Source organism: Miscanthus floridulus, unplaced genomic scaffold (genome assembly GCF_019320115.1).
Source record: "Miscanthus floridulus cultivar M001 unplaced genomic scaffold, ASM1932011v1 os_2702, whole genome shotgun sequence".
Lineage (NCBI taxonomy): Eukaryota > Viridiplantae > Streptophyta > Magnoliopsida > Poales > Poaceae > Miscanthus > Miscanthus floridulus.
The window spans coordinates 1-20,293 of NW_027098464.1; the positions used below are offsets into that span (position 1 = coordinate 1).

The window sequence follows — 20,293 nt, forward strand, 5'->3', positions numbered from 1 at the left end:
TATTATCTGATCGTCTTTCATGACTGCCCTTAATAATGATAATTTTTTACCATGGTAGGTACTGGTGGCGCCATAGATGGAGCAAATGGACAGACCTAGATTGAAAGCTGTTGCAGCTCAGCTTATTTATCGGCCATATGGTGCAATTAAAAGATTCATATAACTTATCAGTTTCAATTTCAGCAGTATTGAAAGACTTTCTTTAGCTTCCAGTCAGATATTCACTAGCTTGTTGGCAACATGAGATCTAGTCTTTTAGTTTTTGTGACCTGTATTCAGTATGTTCAATTAATTTTATAACTTGATTTCCCCAATTCTGAAGAAAGGACACCGAATTCAAATTTACCTGGAATATTTGTGCAGTTGGCTCACTAGCTAGTTAAATTTCTTATATGCAACTGAAGAGTACGTGCTGCTATCATTGATCTGCCTCCAAATACCTTTCGTCTTGAAAATCCTGTCTATCTCCTCCCCGTTGTCAGCTCTAGCAGCTAGGAAACTCATATGTTGCCCGAAGCCCCAAACATTGTGTTGATGATCAAATTTGATACCTAAATATCCACTATCACAAGCTGGAATATCCTTAGTGGTCAAGAATTTCCTTGTGATGAAATGAAAGGGAGCATGGATAACAAGGTAACTACACTTTTTTTTAGTTCTCTTCGAAATTGACATAATGTTGTTTATCATAGTCTAATGACATATGATTGCTATAGCCGCCAATGAAGGTTTGCTGTTGCCCCTGTCAACACGAGCCTTGCAGCACCGCATTTCCATTTATGCTGATGATGTGGCTCTCTTTCTCCGCCCGGAGGCTGGAGATATCTCTATAATTATGGATATTCTTAATCTTTTTGGAGAGGCATCTAGGCTCAAGACAAACCTACAGAAAAGTAATGTTCTCCCAATCAGATGTGGTGAGTTGGAGCTTGCTGCCATACAGAACTTGCTGCCCTGTCCACTCTCGGATTTCCCGTGCAAATACTTAGGTGTGCCCCTCTCCCTAAAGAAACTAACTACGGAACAAGTGCAGCCTATTATTGATTGTATTGCAGATCAACTTCCTGGTGGGAAGGCAGACCTAATGACAAGGGCTGGAAGAAGGGTTCAAGTACAATCAGTTCTCACTGGAATGCTAATTTACTTGGCTATGGCTTTCGACTTTCCTCCATGGGCTATCAAAGCGGTAGATAAACTTCGGCGTGGCTTTCTTTGGAGGGGTTGAAAAGATGCAAAAGGTGGACATTGTCTTGTGGCTTGGGTCAAAGTCTGTCGCCCACAAGAACTCGGAGGCCTGGGAATTTCAGATTTAAAAACCCTTGGCTGGTCCTTGCGCATGAGGTGGGTTTGGCTGCAGAAAACAGAACCTCATCGTCCTTGGGCTGCTCTACCATTCCATGTGCTGAAGCAAGTAAGAGCTTTCTTCTCAATGGCAGTGAGTTCTGAAATTGGGGATGGTGCAAACACTCTTTTCTAGACAGATCGGTGGATCCATGGCAATGCATTGTAGACCTTGCCCCTCGACTTTTCATAGCTATTCCTAAAAGGAGGGTTAAGCAGCGTACTGTCCGGGATGCCCTTACTAACCGGGCTTGGATTTTGGACATACAAGGAGCACTCACAGTTGGTGGGTTTGTTGACTATTTTCACTTATGGGATCTACTTCTGGATTTTCAGCTGTAGCCGGAGGTCGAGGATAGACACCTATGGAGGCTCTCCTCTAATGGACAATACTCAGCTAAATCGGCATATGAAGGCTTCTTTTTGGGATCTACTCTTTTTGGACCATGGGAAAGGATTTGGAAATCATGGGCGCCACCCAAATGCCGCTTCTTTATGTGGCTGGTCATGCACAATAAATGCTAGACAACTGATCGTTTAGCACACCGAGGGTTACCTCATCTGGAGAATTGCCCCCTTTGTGACAAGAGGAGACTATCGACCATCTTCTTGTCCATTGTGTGTTCGCAAGAGAATTTTGGTTCAATCAGTTTAGACAGGTTGATCTGCATGCTTTGTCCCCTCAGCTTACAGAACTATCCTTCCATGCTTGGTGGGAGACGGCTAGCAGCACTGCTGATGGGTTGATAGGCAAGGAATTAATTCTCTTGTTATGCTCGGAGCTTGGACTATATGGAACCATCGTAATGGGTGTGTCTTTGATGGAGCAGCTCCAAACCTTGCTGGCGTTCTGATCATAGCCGGCGAGGAGAGCCGTTTATGGTCTATGGCAGGGGCTCGAGGGCTTTCATTCTTGACTGCCCTCCTCCCTGGTAGATAGAAATGTTTAGACTCGTAGTGGTCGCCTTGTGTGTTTTCTTACGGGCACGAATGTAACATTTATGTTGGGGCGTGAGCGTGCGTGTGTATATGTGTGTGTGTGATGTGTGTGGTGTGTGCTTGGTGTTTGTGGGGTTGTTCGGGCTCTTGCCCTTTATCTTCTTAATATAATGAAGCATTGCTCTCCTGCGTTTTTGAGAAAAAAAATTTTGTTAGAGAACCAACTTCAACCGCACTTAATAAGCCAAGCCTAACGAGCCAAGCTGAGTCCACAGTCATTAAAATAGCTTATTTTTAAAAGAAAAAAGGTCAATCAGAACAATTTTGAAATGATCCACCAACCTAGCCCAATGAGCTTTTTGTCAAGCCCTGATTATTTTATTTTTCTCTTGCGATGCTAATAAACCACAAAGAAATTGTATATTTCTGAGGTGTTGATGTAAATTGCTAAGGAATATAGAAGTTTCCTTTGTGGTTTCACTGAATGGCCAAGGAAATTACTCATTTCTTTGGGGCTTTACGTAACCGCCATAGACAGTCTATGGGTTTCTTCGGGTGCTCAAAATAATTGCAAAGAAAATTGGTTAACCATCTGTCGGCCCCTCAATTTGAGAGTCCTAAGTGCATCCGTATTTGTGCCAGGATCATGCATAAATATGCACAAATCACAAGAATGGTATGCAGATATATAATAAAAGGTTCCAAGCTTCTATTGATATTTAAAGATAAGGTCTTATAACAGTGGCCCAAGGGGCATGGTCATAAGCTACATATCTAATGGAAGACTACGGCCATGAAACGACATTATTGGTGTTCTCTAGAGCGGGATTATTATATAGCGAAGCGGTGTCCTATTCCACAGGCAACTTGAGTGCGGCCAAAACCCTAGCCTCGATGTCATACTCCTATGAACGTATCTCCTTGCGAGAATCCTAATCTTTTAGGTATGTTTCCTCGTTGAAGTCATAGTCTTCTTCCGTGCCGAGGTCTGTGTGTCAACAACGGGTGAGTACATATGTACTCAACAAGCCCTAACATAGGGTGGACATAGAAGTGTAGTGGTGATTATAATTAAGGGTTGGGCCCTAGCATAGTATTACTATTCCCACTAGTATCCAGATTAGCATCAATTCCATTACCAGTTTCATTACACATAAAAGTAAAACTAATCATAGTATCCTATCCTAGCATTTGCCCATTCCAAGGACGTGGCTATTCGAATAGATTTAAGTGACTCTATAGAGGTGTACAAATTTCCCCACACAATAGGTGCAACCTCATCCATGATCAGTGGACGAAATAGACCTAACGAGACCTCGTACTCAAATGTACGTAACCTTAGATGTCCATATAACTCTACTACGGCTTCTCAGGGGTTGGAAACACAAAACCGGGAAGATACCAAATCCCCCCAACGTGATGATACCAAATTATCACAAAAGAAAACATGGCTTGAACACAGCCAAGAAAATAAAGGGTTCGAACGTGGCTAAAAACCAAAAGCTTAACATGGAAGTTCACATAGCATCCATACCAACCGGACCACGTAAGAAAACTTATCCCCCATGTTGGCTCCTGATATTCCGCTACCTACACCGGTCTCCTAGTAGAAATTATACTTCTATCTAACGGGGTGTGAGATCAAGCCTACCCATATAGACATGTAGCTATACGTAATAACTCACTAGGTGAGTGGGACTATGAACCGGTCCTTATGTGACCGAGGCGAGCATCTCCCACAGAAATCCTTTCCAGGCATCCCTGCCATGGTAAACTACCTCCATAGTTTACCACCACTTGCCCCATGTCGGGGTTTAGTTTTAGGTTTAGCAAATTTTAGGTTCCATTATTATCCCTAAATCTATACATGGTGTGGAGCTCATAAAATAACAAGATAACCATTTATCTTAATTCAACAATAATCATATCATAATGACCGAGCTCATATTCTAGGGTAATAATCTTATAGTCATGTTTTAGCATTTCAGTGGTTTAAAGCAAGATGGTAGGGAGGGGAGCTAGGATTTGCCTTCGTCATTGTCACCTTCCAGCACGTCTACGAAATTTAGGTCCTCGTCCTCCTGACGATTACCGTCATTTGTCGGGCGTATCGATCGAAATAAGACTACCGCTAACCATAAAAGAAAAGGCCAAAGCAAACATAGAACAATATGGTGGTACTAGGTGCAAATGACAGGGTTGGATTTTAGATGATTTTCAGAGGTGGTTTCATGTGGAAAGGAGTTAGGGTTTAAAAGTTATATATTTTATAAGCTTATCCTATAGCTATTTTACTAGGTGGAATTTTATATTTGGTGCATGAAAATATGTGCAAACTATATGATTAAATTCCCTAATGCATCTAGTTTATTTACAATTTTTTTGGGAATTTTTCTAAGTCAAGAAAATAGGTTTTTGACACTCTGTGTACACTAGGCGGGTGCACCTAGCAATTTCCACTATGTACCCAGCGCTGTGCATGGTGTGTGTGTGTATGTATGACTGGTGGGCCACCCTGCCTACGTCAGCGGAGACGGTGGCAGCGGCGTTATGGCCATGGGCCCACGCGTCAGAGAGAAGAAGGGGAGAGGGAGGTAACAGATGGGAACGAACGGCAACGACAATGCCATTTTGCCTCGGTCCCACCCAACAGAGAGAGAAGAAGGGGAAGAGGGTGATGGCGGCCAGATGGAGTCCACCGACGCTTGACCAAAATAGGGGAGAGGGGCTCGGGCTCACCGGAGTAGGCTACGAGCGATGGCGTCGGGCCCCGGTGAAGGTATCAAAGGGGTGGACGATGCTTAGGGAGGCTCACTATGGTCGCTGGTGGGGTCAATGACAACAACGAGTGCCTGAGGCGGCGGTGGTGGCTCATCGGAGTCGGTGCGGCAGCGGCGACTAGTGAAAGGGCTACTAACTAACCTATACTACCTAATCAACTACATGTGCGTGAGCGCGGGGGTGTAGGGAGTGCAATGGAGGTGGCGTGAGGACCAACCGAGCCTCGCTGATGGCTAGCCGGCAGCCATGGTGGCTCGGCGTGCACAGCGCACGTGGACGGTGCAACACAGAGGCCTGGACTATTAACTAGCTATGGCAAAAGGAAGAGTAGAAGCTCAGGGACTCACCGGTTAGTCCAATCGACCTAGGAAGAAGTGGAGAAGAAGAGGGGAGGTGGCGCTAATGGCGCCAGTGAACTCCTGAATGGGGGGAAATTGGAAGAGAGCGGAGAGGAAGAGGAGAGAGGTGGAATGGAGGGGGAGATGGTGTGTTCTCACCCTCGGCGGAGCAGATGGTGGAGAGGGTGAGGCAAGAGCGTCGCCAGCTAGGCCAATTTATAGGCCGACTAGGTGGGTGTCCCGGCGGCGAGATATTTCCCCAGCCATTTCTTATCCACCATGTGTGCTCCCGGTTGACCTCATTGGGTCACTTTGCCACAGCTAGAGCTTGCCCATGCGCATGTTGAAGGGCCTTGGCGGCTACTCCAGTAGCTCAGTGCGGTGGCGACCATGGCATCGGCGTTGACGAGTTCACAGTGAGGGCAAAGAGGGGAGAGGAGGAGAAAAGGGGTGCCGTGGGTTCCCATGGTCACGTTGTGTCACCATTTACCTCCGCTAGCACCCGGGTGGAGCCGGCGGGGCATTGACACGCGGCTGTGCCGTGTATGGCTGCCAGCCACAAGGTGGACGACGAAGCTGATGGGTGGGACCTAGGCGTTAGCGAGGGAGAGAGGGAGAAGGGGGGCGTGGTGCGGCTGGGCCAAGCGTTGGTGGGCCAGCCCACGCGGGAGAAGGGAAGGGGAGAGGGGAGGGAGAAGAGGAGGAGATGGGCTGCTGCAGGCCGGGTGAGATGGAGAGGGAGAGATTGAGCCCAAGTGGATTTTCCATTTTCCTTTTCCTTTTCTATTTTCCTGATTATATATATGCATATGTTTATATGATTTGAATTTAAATTTGAATGCATGAGTATGCAAAAGTGTACCACCATAAGTTCAACAAACAAGCAATCACTCAAGCACACCAAGTTTCACACATCAAGTTTTATTTCCTATGTTAATTTATTTTGTAAATATTATCTATGTTGGGTATATATTCTAGTTCCTAGTCAAAGTTTTAAAAAGTTCAAATTTTAGTGATTTTTAAACTATGTCAAAATTTTAGGGTGTTACACTATCTCACGTCTCTCACTAATGTGATCAAGCTAATCATGTAAATTTAGTGGAAATTACACACACTTTTGATGTTCCTTTTACACTTTCACCGCTAGAAATAGAGATTTCATGAGGGCAATAAGTTTTCTTGAGATTTTGAACAAAATGTCGTGCAAAAATTTATTTCATGAATGTGCGCCAAAAGATGGTCAGCCCGCGCAAGCTTTCACTTAGACCAATGAAGAAATCATGGCAGCACCACACATCCTCTCATAAAAAATACCCCCAAACCCTATCGCGTTGTGTTACCGCCCACTCCATTTGTCAACCCCACATGCCATAATGCTGTATGGCCCTCGCATGCAGTCCGCCGACCTTGCCCCTCTCGCCATCATAAGTTGCCCGTCCCTTGCCCTTCTTGTTGTCACCACCTGCCTCTTGCATTGTCATGACACACCCCTCTCACAACCCCCACCCCCTACCCCGCCTATCCACCCCTTGGGCCCGCTCAACTCCATTTGCTCCTCGATCCTTGCCACTGGCACCACACACCATCACCTAACTCAAATTCACACATTGACGCCCCAAGCCACCCACTTTCATGGGTCTTAGAGCAACTCCTACAGGTTAGCTAAAAATAAATGCTAAATCTTTTGATTTAGCCATCATGTAAAATAGAAAAGGCCCTCAAAAAGATGAGTGCTATAGCAGCCTAGCAAAATATGGTCCTTTTGTATATTTAAATGGGCCACATCATCCTAACGGTTGGTCCTTGGCCGCTCGCAATATATGTCCGCTGCTAGGTCTGCTCGCAAAGTCACAACACACGACTACGCCGCTAGGTCTGCTCGCAAAGTCGCAACGCACAACTACCCCTTGGCGGCGCTCCACTTGGAACGGTCCTCCCTACCTGGTCGCTCGGTGCGACATCGGTGCCAAGCAGTAGTCGACGACGGCGAGCACTTCATGCGTTCGGTATTTGTCAGGTCAACCCATCATGTGTTTTTTATCACACCTGCCTTAGCTTTGCCCTAGAGCCATAGGTGTGTAATGGATTCTAAAGCTAAGTTCAATCTAATGAATGAAGTGGTGGATTCATCATTTTTGGATGATGATGATGAATTCTATATTGCTGCTGCCCACATAGTAGCAATGGATATTAGCAATGAACCACGTCATCGTGGTTCCATTGAGGGACATCGTGTATTAAATCATGACAGACAGTCAGGGCATGTGAGACTTTATCAAGACTATTTTTCAGATGATACTACGTATGAGCCAAACTATTTCAGGTGCAGGTTTGTACGTACCCTATATTTCTTTTCAATTATACCTTGTATATGCATTTGATTTTCACCTAATAAATTTATCTTCTTGCATAGATTTTGAATGAGGCATCATGTTTTTGTTCGTATAATGAATGCTATTGAGGAGCATGATGACTATTTTGTGCAAAAGAGGAATGCAGCTAGTACCCGAGGACTATCTTGTTTGCAGAAGGTTGTGGCAGAATTTCAGATGATAGCTTATGGAGTAGCGGCTGATGCTATGGAAGAGTATGTTCCTATTGGTGAGAGTACTGCTCTAGAGAGTTTGAGAAGGTTTGTCAGAGCTATTGTTCAAATATTTGGGCATGAGTACATGAGAATGCCTAATGAACATGATACAGCTAGATTGCTTGAAATTGGTGAGAGAAAAGGTTTTCCAGGTATGCTTGGTTCCATAGATTGCATGCATTGGATTTGGAAAAATTGTCCCATTGCATGGCAGGGTATGTACGTGGGGCACAAAAAGGATCCTACAATTATACTAGAAGTGGTTGCTTCTAAAGATGTTTGGATTTGGCATGTTTTTTTGGATGCCAGGCTCGCATAATGATACCAATGTTCTCCAAAGATCTCCTATTTTTGCAAGGCTTACTGATGGTGAAGGTCCACAGGTTAATTATAGCATTAATGGAAACAATTATACATTGGGTTATTATCTCGCAGATGGCATATATCTATATTGGGCCACTTTCATGAAGACCATACCAGAACCTCAAGGTAACAAGAAGAAATATTTTGCTAAGGAACAAGAAGCGTGTAGAAAGGATGTTGAAAGAGCGTTTGGGGTCCTACATGCTTGCTTTGCTATCGTTCAAAGACCAGCTCATTTGTGGGATGAGGACATGCTTGGAGAAATCATTAATGCTTGTATCATTATGCACAACATGATTGTTGAGGATGAAGGGGATGACGAAGGTGATTTCAATTATGATGACATGGGAGAAAAGGTGACAATATCCCATGATAGTACCCCTGAGCTCGATGCCTTGTTGATATGAAAATAATCATATATTCTATAACACCCTAAAATTTGCTCCTTTGAAAATAGAGTTAAAATAATTTATTTATGAATTTGTGTGCTCATGAAATATAGGAAAATAATAATTTTTTGTTAAATTAAAATTTATCATAAGGAGTAGCAACATGGATGTGCATACACACCGGTGCATTTAATTTATTGCAATGAGTGGTTGAATCCAAAATTCAAGATGCTTTTGAAATTGGCTTTAAAATAAAAGAAAAGAAAATTTGAAAATAAAAGGATTTAAAATGTTGTAGAATTTATCTTTGGAAAACTTACCAAAATTGCTCATTTTTATTTGAACTAAAAAGTGTATTTTAAACCATATTCAAATTTGATTTGGTTAATATTTGAAATTGGTTTTGAAATAAGTAAACACACTCTCTTTCGTTTGGCCCGAAGGCCCAGGCCTGCTCCTCTCCCTCCTCGTAGCCTAGCAGCCGTGCAGGCCGTGTCGCCCGCTCCCGCTCCCAGCGGCCCAAGCTGTGGCTTAGCCGCAGTCCGCACGGATGCGCGCCTCCTCTCTCCTCTGTCTGTGTGACGGCCGGGACCGCTCCCTCTCGCATCGACAGGTGGACCCAACCTGTTAGCTGCTTCCTCTACCTTCACATCGGCTAGGACTCCGCCGTGCTGCCGGTGAGTCCGTGTCCATGATGCCTCCTCCTTTGCATTGCCTTGCCTCCCACGCATTCTCTAGGCCATATATACCGAGCTACTCTACGCGCCGCCTCTCTATCCCGTTCTAGAGCCGTAGCCTCCTTGCCGAGACGTCGCTTCATCACAACCCTAGCGCCACCACCATTACCATTTGCTGAGTTGTGCGTCATGCCCCTTCTGAGCTTCCATCGCTGAAGATAACCCCCTAGGTGAGTTCGCCATCTCCTTCTCTTTCTCCCCATGTTTCTGGTTTGTTCTCTCATGGCCTGTAGGCCATTTCCTGTGCTCGTCGGTGAGTTACTCGCCGCCGACAATGGAGTCTGCCATGTCTGGCACTATTCTGGCTGGCCGGCATCTCTCTCCCCCTCTGATCTAATCCAAGCCATCCATCCTAGATCCAACGGCTCAAATTAGCCTATACCCCTTCGCCTGTCGTTTTTGCTAAAAGGCCCTTATAATTATTTGGATCTCAGCCTATTGTCCCTGGTTTCTTTCAAAAGGACCCTTGCCCTTTCTCCTATTAGTGCCTGTAGTCCTCGGCCAGATTTAAAACTCATATTTTATTTATTTCAATTCAAAAATTTAGTTTCATCTATTTACAAAATTGTCACTATCTTCTGTAGGCCATATCTTCTCCGTTTTAACTCTGTTTTGATCTATTCAAGTTGTGTTAGATTCATAACTGAGTAATCTACATGTTCACCTACTGTTAAATATATTTTCAACTTTTGAAATTTGAGGTTAGATTTAATCTATTATTTTATTAAAGGAAATCTTGTTTAATTCATAACTTTTTCGTTACAGCTCCAATTAGAGTGCTTGTCGTGTCTGTGTGTTCATAGCGGGATGTAGATTCGTTTTACAAACTTTCACCTTGTTTGTATGTTTTGTGTACTATTATAATTTAGATCTATTGTTTGCTTCGTGTATGATTGCATGGATGCTTGTGTGGTGCTTTATGATCATGTCTAGTCGGTGAGCTTTGTGTTAGTGATATAAAAGAAGTTGGTGATCCAGAAGAAGTCCTTTGGAGGTTATAATTCAATAGAAGAAGGATTTTAGTTTAAGGCAAGTATAGCATGAGATCTTCCTTGTTGTCATATACACCTTTAATCATTTAATTCATGTTGCATGTGTCTACCTTGATTACCACTAAGGATTTCCTAGTACTGTGTACCTTGTTCCTTGATACCTATGGGGTATTGCATTGGGTAGTATGATGCAAGTGCTCAACTAAAGCCATGATCTTGTAACTTGACTAATGGATTATGCAAGAAACACTAAAAGATGCTTTTTAGCAACATGGAACAAGGGGGCTAGAGCATTGGGTTGTTTTTATGGTGCTCTAGATTCCTCTCCCTAAGCACTTATATGTAAGTGATCATCCAAGACTTATAGTACAGCTATGAGGGCTACATGGCTCTGGCTTTAGCTTAGTATGAGGACCTTTTCTAGCTTGTTAGTGGTTACATTTATTGGTGTAAGAATGGCTTACCGAATTGGGTATAGTGCGGCCTTTGTCCCCTTGTGTATAGGCTGTGCGTCATTGTGCCATCGGGAATGGGGGCTCTACATCTATTTGCCAAGTGAATCTAATGACCCTAACTTGTTAGACGAACCTTTGAAAGGCTTCATAGTGAACCCTGACGACCTTCCTTGGAAGTGGGTCAAGTGATTAGCTACCTCGGGCGAAAGGGTAAATCATGACTCACAGTGAAAGTGTACAACCTCTGTAGAGTGTAAAATTGGTATATAAGCCGTGCTCATGGTCATGAGCGGCCTTAGAACCCTTATGTAATAGATGATGAACACTAATGATACTGATGATAAAGATGCTCACTAATGATTACTGTTTATGCTATTCATTATTCATGTTTACCTGATCATATGTTTATATGGGCTTGTGATAAACTTGTTGCTACTCCTATGTTAAAATTGTGACAATTAAAAGCTAATCACAGTTAAACCAGTATCAGCCTTTTGAGCCTCATGAACCCCATGTTATATTTGTTGAGTACAACATGTACTTATGCTTGCTTTACTTTTAAAATCTTTGGAAAAATCCCGGATGGGTACCAGATTGCTAAAGTTTAGAGGAATTAGGCTTGCGATCAACCAGTCAGTTATCCCTATGGAATTGAAGTCTTCACCCAAAGATCAGAGTTGTCTTTCCACTGTTTGCTATCTTAGGTTATATTCTTTATACTAGGTACGTTATATATTGAGCATTGTCTATTGATATTACCCTTATTTGTAGCTATATGTGAGAATTGACTTCCTAGGCTCACATATGGTGTGTATCTAGTTTTGTTCTTAAAACTAGGTGCTACATATTCTTTTCCAATAAGTCGAACGTGATTGATCAACTCTATGCACTGGATCCAAACTCACATTTAGCCATGCTGAGACCAACAATTTGTCCTCCTCTTTACTAAAATTCTTGGACCTTTTCTGACTCCCTTTCACACTTGCTATGGCCTCGTCACATGCTGGTGTTTCATTAGGAGTTGGGACATTATCAGATAAAGCAGTAGGATTACAACCTCTTGTAATTATGTCAGTAAAAGATCTTTTCGAATCCATGGCACCTGTGAAAAAATACCATAGGGACAATCAAGATCATAGATTGAAATATGATTTCAACAAGTAGGTAAAACTAAAGCATTCCAGATGTGGTATAGAAAAAATTAAAGCCCTATTTGCTGCATAGGAAGATGACTAAATTCAATGGGCTGCAGAGCTAGAGAGTTTCAACTGAAAAACTGAAGAATAAAAATCTACTATTGATAGCAAATTAGACTGACACTTGAACAAGTTTTAGAAAACTCTAACCTCAACTCGTTATATGCACAGTTCTATAATTGGATGATCACATGGAAGAGGCTAACATACTATTCATAGAAAATTTTTACTAAACTTACTGAAATACACAAACTCTAGTTCAATAAATAAATTTGTAATATGCACAATCACTCCCTTCACTTTACTACAACTAGTCAAACTGTACTATCTGAAAGTAGAAAGAATGCTTTCATGATTCAAAGCTCACCAAATCTGAGTTATTTACAGACCATAATTGCTAAGAATGCTTTCATTCACAAGTACTCGCAATAGATACCTATTCACAAATTGCATCTGAGCTCACATGTACATTTTGAGTTGGCCTTATTATTAAAAAGCAAAAAAAATTAGATCTAGCTATTTGGATCTCACCGGAATACATGCCAAACAACGGGGCTGATGCAACTGGGGTAGCATTAGGAGGAAGAACTCCATGCCGCAGCCCAGGTAACCTTGCACTTTACAACCAAGGCAACGACGGGACTGTTGTTGTTCCCAACCGCTGGCCGCCCACTACTACAAAAATGATTTTTAGCAACGGGGGCTTTTTTTGTAGGGGCAGCTCCACTACCAACCACCCCTACAGTGGGTGAGCTCGAGTCCCATGATTCTAGCCACCCCTACAAATCTAACAGTAGGGGCGGCTGGTGATACGAGCCGCCCCTACTGTTCAATTTGTAGGGGCGGCTCAATCACCAGCCGCCCCTACAAATGTCTGCTGTATAAATGGCTGCAGCCCCCTTCTTCCTCCTCACGCCACTCACTCCAACCCATGAAAAAAGGTCGAGAGGCCTTGGGCACCTCCCAAAAATTGCTCTACTAAGGGGGGAAGGTTTTGGTCTCAAATCCTTTGGTGGAGAGGTTGTAGAAGGTAAGAAAATGCTATTCACACTTTTTTGAAGTTTTAATGGTTGGTTAGTGAGTAATTAGAGTTTTGCTTTTCTCTCTCTTCTATGGTGCTTGAGCTATTTATGAAGCAAATTAGACCCAAGTTTTGAATGTACTGGGGTAAATTAGGTAGGAGAACAAGACCATACCCTTAGTTGGTCCATGTTTCTTGATTTTAGTGAACAATTATTTAGTTTTATGGATGTTTCATGTGCATGTAGATCTAGATCTAGGGTTTTGTTTTTTTTTTATTTTGTTTTTGTGAATTTATGTTTGATAAAATTGGACTAGGGTTTGCATGAAAGATATTGGGTAAAATATAATTGTTGCTAATTGTTGTCTTTGAAATTATTTACTATAATCAACAAATATGTATTTTAATTATTTATGGATAAATGGGCCATTAATTAATTTTCCTCAATAATGGTGTGTTTGTATGCTTCATGTAATTATATTTGATTTATATCCATATATATCTGAAGTATATACAATTATTCTCAAGTAGTTATTAATTTGATTCATTTTTATATATATTTGAATAAGTAGTCCTTTAATGTTTGTTTTGTTGTTGTTGTAAAAGATTGAGTACAGGAACTCTTGGATGTATGGTTCATTAAGGTTCAAGGCAGGTTTTCATGAAGAGGTGGATAAATTTGTTGAAGCCACAGAGAAGCATGCAACGACATTGACAGAGAATAAGGATACAATTATTTGTCCCTGTAAAGATTGCAAGAACCATATGGCATGGACAGATGTGACTATCATCAGATCACATTTGATTATGCGAGGATTTGTTGAGGACTATACAGTGTGGATTCATCATGGTGAAACGGTTATTGTTAATGACGAGGATGATGAGGAATATGACGACGAACCCCTAGAATCCCTGTCCTAATATTCAACAGAGCTTGATGCACGAATGGATCTCGAGTTTGGTAATGAACAAGGTGGTGATGTTGGTGGTTGGGATGGTAACGATGAAGGTGGTGCCAATAATGATGGTGGAGCATGTGTCGGGGATGAAGATGATTTGGAGGACATGATTCGAGCCCTTGGACTAGAGATTTTACTAAAGAGCCTGAAAGGTCTAGAAAATTTGGAAAGGGTGACAAAAGCATCGAAGGAGACTGTGTATGGTGTTGTAAAGGGTTGTCTAACACATTGGACATTGCTACGTTTTGTGCTTGAGCTACTCATCCTGAAGGCTAAGTACGGCTGGTTAGACTGTAGTTTCAATGATCTATTGCATCTCCTATCATGGGTGCTGCCACAACCAAACTTAGTTCCTACCAACACATACTAAGCGAAGAAGGTCATAAGTCCATTGACAATGGGGGTTGAAAAAATCCATGCATGCCCCAACCACTGTATCCTTTTTCATGGCGAAATGTTCAAGTCACTAGATAAATGTCCTCGGTGTGGGGTCAGCCGGTACAAGAACAATGACCTTTATGGTGGGGATGAAGCCTCCATGGGGAAAAAGAGGAATAAGAAGGGTACGAAAAAGGTGGTGCAAGAATCTCAGCCCCTAGAGGACACTCCATTAGGCAACAATACAAAGCAGAGAAGAATTCCTACCTTGGTAATGTGGTACCTGCTAGTGACCAACCGCTTGAGACGTATCTTCCTAAACCCTAAAGAAGCCATACTCATGACATGGTGGGATGATGAGCGCAAGGTGGATGATGATAAGATTGTACACCCGGTTGATTGTAGTTAGTGGCAAAGGTTTGATGAGAAGCACAAAGAATTCAACGATGACCCAAGGAATATACAGTTTGGCTTGAGCACTGATGGAATGAATCCCTTCAATGAGAGGATGAGCGACCACAACACTTGGCCAGTGATCTTGACCTTGTACAACATCCCAACATAGTTGTGTCAGAAGAGAAAGTAGCTTCTCCTCACTATTCTTATTTCTAGCACTAAACAACCAGGCATTAATATAGACGTGTTCCTCGAGCCTTTGATGTATGAAATGGAGAGGCTATGGAGGCATGGGGAGCCGATGTATGATGTGTTTTGAAAGTAGGACTTCATATATAGAGCAATAATATTTGTTACTACCAATGATTACCCCACGTTGTTTGCTTTGTCTGGACAAATCAAAGGGAAGACGGGATGTTTAGGGTTTGGTTTGCTTGGATGGTACTATATGGGTGTTCCTGGATGCATCCAAGAAGATAGTTTACCTAAGGAACTGGTGCTTCTTAAAGACAAGTCGCAAGTACCGCAACAAATTGTTCTTTAGATTTTATGACAACACCCCGGAGATTGAACCCCCTCTGGAGAGATGACATAATGGAGAACACGTGTATAGAATGGTAAAAAACATACGCATCGTCTATGGAAAGCAGAATCCAGATGGGACGAACAGAGATAGAAGCACACCTCCTATCGAAGGCGTACTTTCAAGAAACAATCGATCTTCTTTTAGTATCTGCCTTATTGGCTAGACTTGGAGGTCCCCCATGCCATTGATGCTATGCACATGCAGAAGAATGTATTTGATAGTCTCATTGCTACCTTGATGGACACATGCAAGTCAAAGAATGGTCTGAAATCATGAAAAGACATGGTGCAGCTAAACGTGATGCCACAACTTCACCCGGTACCTAAGGCTAATAGAAAATACACTCTGCCTACGGCGTGCTTCAACCTAACACCAGAAGAGAAGAGAGCTATATGCGCTTTCCTGAGGGGGGGTCAAAGTCCCGACTGGGTTTTTAGCGAATGTGAAGAAGCTAGTATCGATGAAGGACTTGTCAATAACACACTAGAAGGCTCACGATTATCATGTGATGCTGATAGTGTTTCTACCTATTGCAATCAGGGCTATAAAGCCAGAGTTCTTGAAAATGACCATCACCCGCATGTGCTACTTCTTTTTCAAGATCTCATAGAAGACGATTGGCAAGCAAGAGCTGAGTGACCTACATGAATTTGTGGTGGAGACACAAAACCAACTAGAGATGTGTTTACCTCCTACTTTTTTTGATATAATGCCACATCTCATGATTCACATGGTTCATCAGATATAGGCGTTGTGCCCTTGCTACTTGCATGAAATGTGGTCCTACGAGCGGTTCATGTCGGTTCTAAGTCGATATGTGCATAATCGAGCATACCTAGAGGGCTCTATGATAGAAGGTTACAATACTGAAGAAGTCATCGAGTGCTATCAAGATGTAACACCCCAAAATTTGCCACTTTTAAAAATAGAGTTAAAATAATTTATTTGTAAATTTTTGTGCTCATGAAAATAGAGGAAAATAAATTTTTTTTATTAATTTAAAATTTATCATAAGGTAGAAACGTGTTTGTTGCATTCATGCTGGTCGCACCTCATGTTTCTATGTGCAAAATGTGTGTTTTTTATACGTTTAGGAGATGAATATCTATCTCTAGGAATTTTTCAGCTTCTTTCCAGAATTTAATTACTACTTCCTTCACCCTAATCTTTATGTTCCAAGTTCCCAACAATCTTTTTGAGCTCTAAACACTTTATTTGGGTTCATCATGTTCCAAAGTGTCTCTGAGAATTTTCCCCAAATTTTCGGAGGTCTCGGAGTATTTTTCGTGGCTTAAATATCAATTCTGGACTTTTCTAGAATTATTTTATCCACTAAATTAATTAATTCCGAAAATAATAAATCTCTCATTTTTTCCAATGCTCAAAGCCCAAGTGCAATAATCCTAATAAATCCTAAAGGCCCATGCATTTATTTACTAATGGACTTTAATGATTATGTAGGTCCATTAGTAAATGTGGAGGGGGTAACATCAATTAGTGCCATATCGCTAGTTGACGTAGATATGGGGAGTTTTTCTTCCTATATATATCAACCAACCCTTTGGACAAAGCACACCAAAACTACCGTAAGGGGAGCCCCTATTTGGGAAATCCCTCGTGTAGTAAATTATATGTTTCTCCTCTTTCTCTCGCCGTTGCCATCGTTGTCGTCGTCGCCATCGCCGTTGCTGTCTGCTGCCCTGCCGCCTCACGTCGTTGTACGTCCTTTGTCTTTGAGACATGGTGAGCTCTTGCACACAAACCCTCTTTATCTTGTCTGTTCGCTTGTCCGGTCGCTGATTCTCTTGCTTATGATCACGTACGCTAACCATGTAGCCTATGTATTATGCAAGCTCTCTTTATCCACGTACGTGACTCATATGCTGAATGTTTGGCAACACTTATATCCAATCTGCAGTATGCACGCACCTACCACGTGCTTGTCGCCATGGCTAGCTGTGTGATCTCCCTGCCCGACCAGGTGAGGAAGCCAAGCTTGCTGACTATCGAGCTCCAATGGAAATCTGCCGACGTACATCCATCGCCCCAAGGAAGCCAGAAAGAATGCCACTTGTCATCTTGCCTCGGCTTGATCGAGTGTATGTACTAGTCATCCGTCGTCGTCTGCTCGCAGCTAGATCTCCGTGCTCCAAGAATGCTCCAGCTCGATCGTGTGACCTTCACCACGTCCAGCTATTGGATTGCTGCCGCCTGACATTCCTGGACGTGTACATACATCTCCACAGGTAGCAAGTTGCCGAGGCCGTTGTTTAGCTGTCCAACATGTCCATCGCTGATTGATGCCGGTTCGTCCCGCTCTCTGATCGATGTCACAATTTTGCTGCCCGGCCACACGGTAGGTTACTAAACTCCTCCCTTTTTGTACGTATATCTGTGAATGTCATCTCCGATCATCACTAGTGTTCGCTTGACTGCATGTTTCCGTATGTCAAGCTGTCAGCCGAGTCCAGCCCTGTAACAGTCCATCTGCTTTCAGAAGTTAAACAAGCAAGCAATTGGCCAATGGGAGAATACCTGTCCACACTTATACTTTCTTGTAAGTCTTTATCTATCCTCCTCTAATCCTTCGTTTTCACATCTAACTTTCATTTTAGTTCAATCTTGTTGCGCTAGTGTTGACGTGAATCGGTTTGTTAGTGTCAACATTTTTCATGTCACATGTTTTTAAAAGTTTTATAAATTAAATACTAATTTGATTAGTGTGCATGCTACCAATATTCTAAAATAAGAGCAAACATAGGTTTTGCACCATGGCATTTCATAAACAAAATATTAATTTGCTTAATTGCTAATAAAAATATGTTTTTAATTCTTCTTAGCTCAAACATGCATTACATATAATCGGAACAGATGTTCTCACGTGTCCTTTCATCTTTGAAAATTTAAGTATAATTTGACTTAAATTATACGTCTATATTTATTAATAAAAAAATGACTAATCCTAACTCGACTTTTGGATTAAACATGATTTGACTAATCTGAATTAATAAACTTCACATGGTTTGTACTTAAAATAAAACAAGCATGTTGCCTTTACTCTTGTGATGCAAATCTCCTGGTAGTTGTATCCTTTTAACCGTAGTTCTGGTTAGCGTGCCTTTCGCGTCTGTGTGTCCGTAGCGATGCGTAGAATCATGTTTTAAACGCTTTTACTTATTTTTCTATGATTGGTGTACTGTTCTGAGTTAGTCCTATTGTTTGCTTCATGTATGATTGTATGGATGCTTGTGTGGTGCTTTATAATCTTGTCTAGTCGGTGAGATATACGTGGTGATCAAGAAGAAGAAGAAGAACGTTGAAGATTAAAGCTTACCGAAGGATCGGTGTTTAAGGCAAGTATAACATGGGATCTTCCTTGTTGTCCTATACACCTTTAATCATTTAAATCATGCTGCATGTGTCTACCTTGACTGCCACTAAGGATTTCCTAGTACTTTGTTACCCTATACCTTGATACCTTTGGGTTATTGCATTGGGAAGTATGATGCTAGTGCTCAACTAAGGCCATGATCTTGTAACTTGACTAATGGTATATGCAATAAACATTAAAAGATGCTTTTTAGCAACATGGAACAAGGGGGCTAGAGCATTGGGCTATTTTATGGTGCTATAGATTCCTCTTCCTAAGGACTTATCTGTAAGTGATCATCCGGGACTTACAGTACAGCTGTGAGGGCTACATGGCTCTGGCTTTAGCTCAGTATGAGGACCTTTTCTAGCTTGTTAGTGGTTACCTTTATTGGCGTAAGAATGGCTTGACGAATTGGGTATAGTGCGGCCTCTGTCCCCATGTGTACAGGCTGCGTGTCAATGTGCCATCGGGAAAGGGGGCTCTACATCTGTTTGCCGAGTGAATCTAATGGCCCTAACTTGTTAGACGAACCTTTGAAAGGCTTCATAGTAAACCCTGCCGACCTTCCTTGATAGTGGGTCAAGAGGTTGGCCGCCTCGGGCAAAAGGGTAAATCATGACTCACAGTGAAAGTGTACAACCTCTGCAGAGTGTAAAACTGGTATATCAGTCGTGCTCACGGTCACGAGCGGCCTTGGAACATTTACGGAATAGATGATCACTAATGATATGGATGATGAAGATGCTCATTAATGATTACTGTTTATGCTATTTATTGTTCATGTTTACCTGATCATGTGGTTATGGGCTTATGATAAACTTGTTGCTACTCCTTTGCTAAAATCATGACTCACTAAAAGCTAATCGCAGTGAACCAGTGTCAGCCTTTTGAGCCTCATAAACCCCATGTTATATTTGTTGAGTACGACATGTACTTACGCTTGTTTTACTTTTCAATACTTTGGAAAAATCCCGGATGGGTACCAGATTGCTAGAGTTTGGAGGAATTAGGCTTGTGATCAACCAGTCAGTTGTCCCTGTGGATTTGGAGTCTTCGCCTGAAGATCGGAGTTGTCTTTCCGCTGTCTATACTCTGAGGTTATGTTCTTTATACTAATATGATGTGTATTTAAGCATTGTCTATTGATATTACCTTTATTTGTAGCTATATGTGAGATTTGACTTCCTGGGCTCACATATGGTGTGTATCTGGTTTCGTTCTTAAAACCGGGTGCTACAGAGTGGTATCAGAGCAATGCTGACTGTAGGACGCAAGTCTAGTTAGAAATTGGCCGTCTTAAGGTTGTGAAATTGTGGTAAAATCCTTGTTCTATAAATCTTGATATTTTCTTCTCTACTATATATCTATCCTTGATATTTATCTCCTCCTTGGTGCTTATTTTAAAGTCTTTGTTCTCATCTTTACTCCTTGGTTTGATATGCTTTTATAACTATTCCTTATC

General features: G+C 42.1%; 1 pseudogene; it reads left to right on the top strand.

Moving 5' to 3' along the window:
- The first annotated feature begins 7,480 nt into the window (after positions 1–7,480).
- Positions 7,481–8,756, top strand: LOC136535351 (protein ALP1-like; annotated as a pseudogene).
- Positions 8,757–20,293: the final 11,537 nt, after the last annotated feature.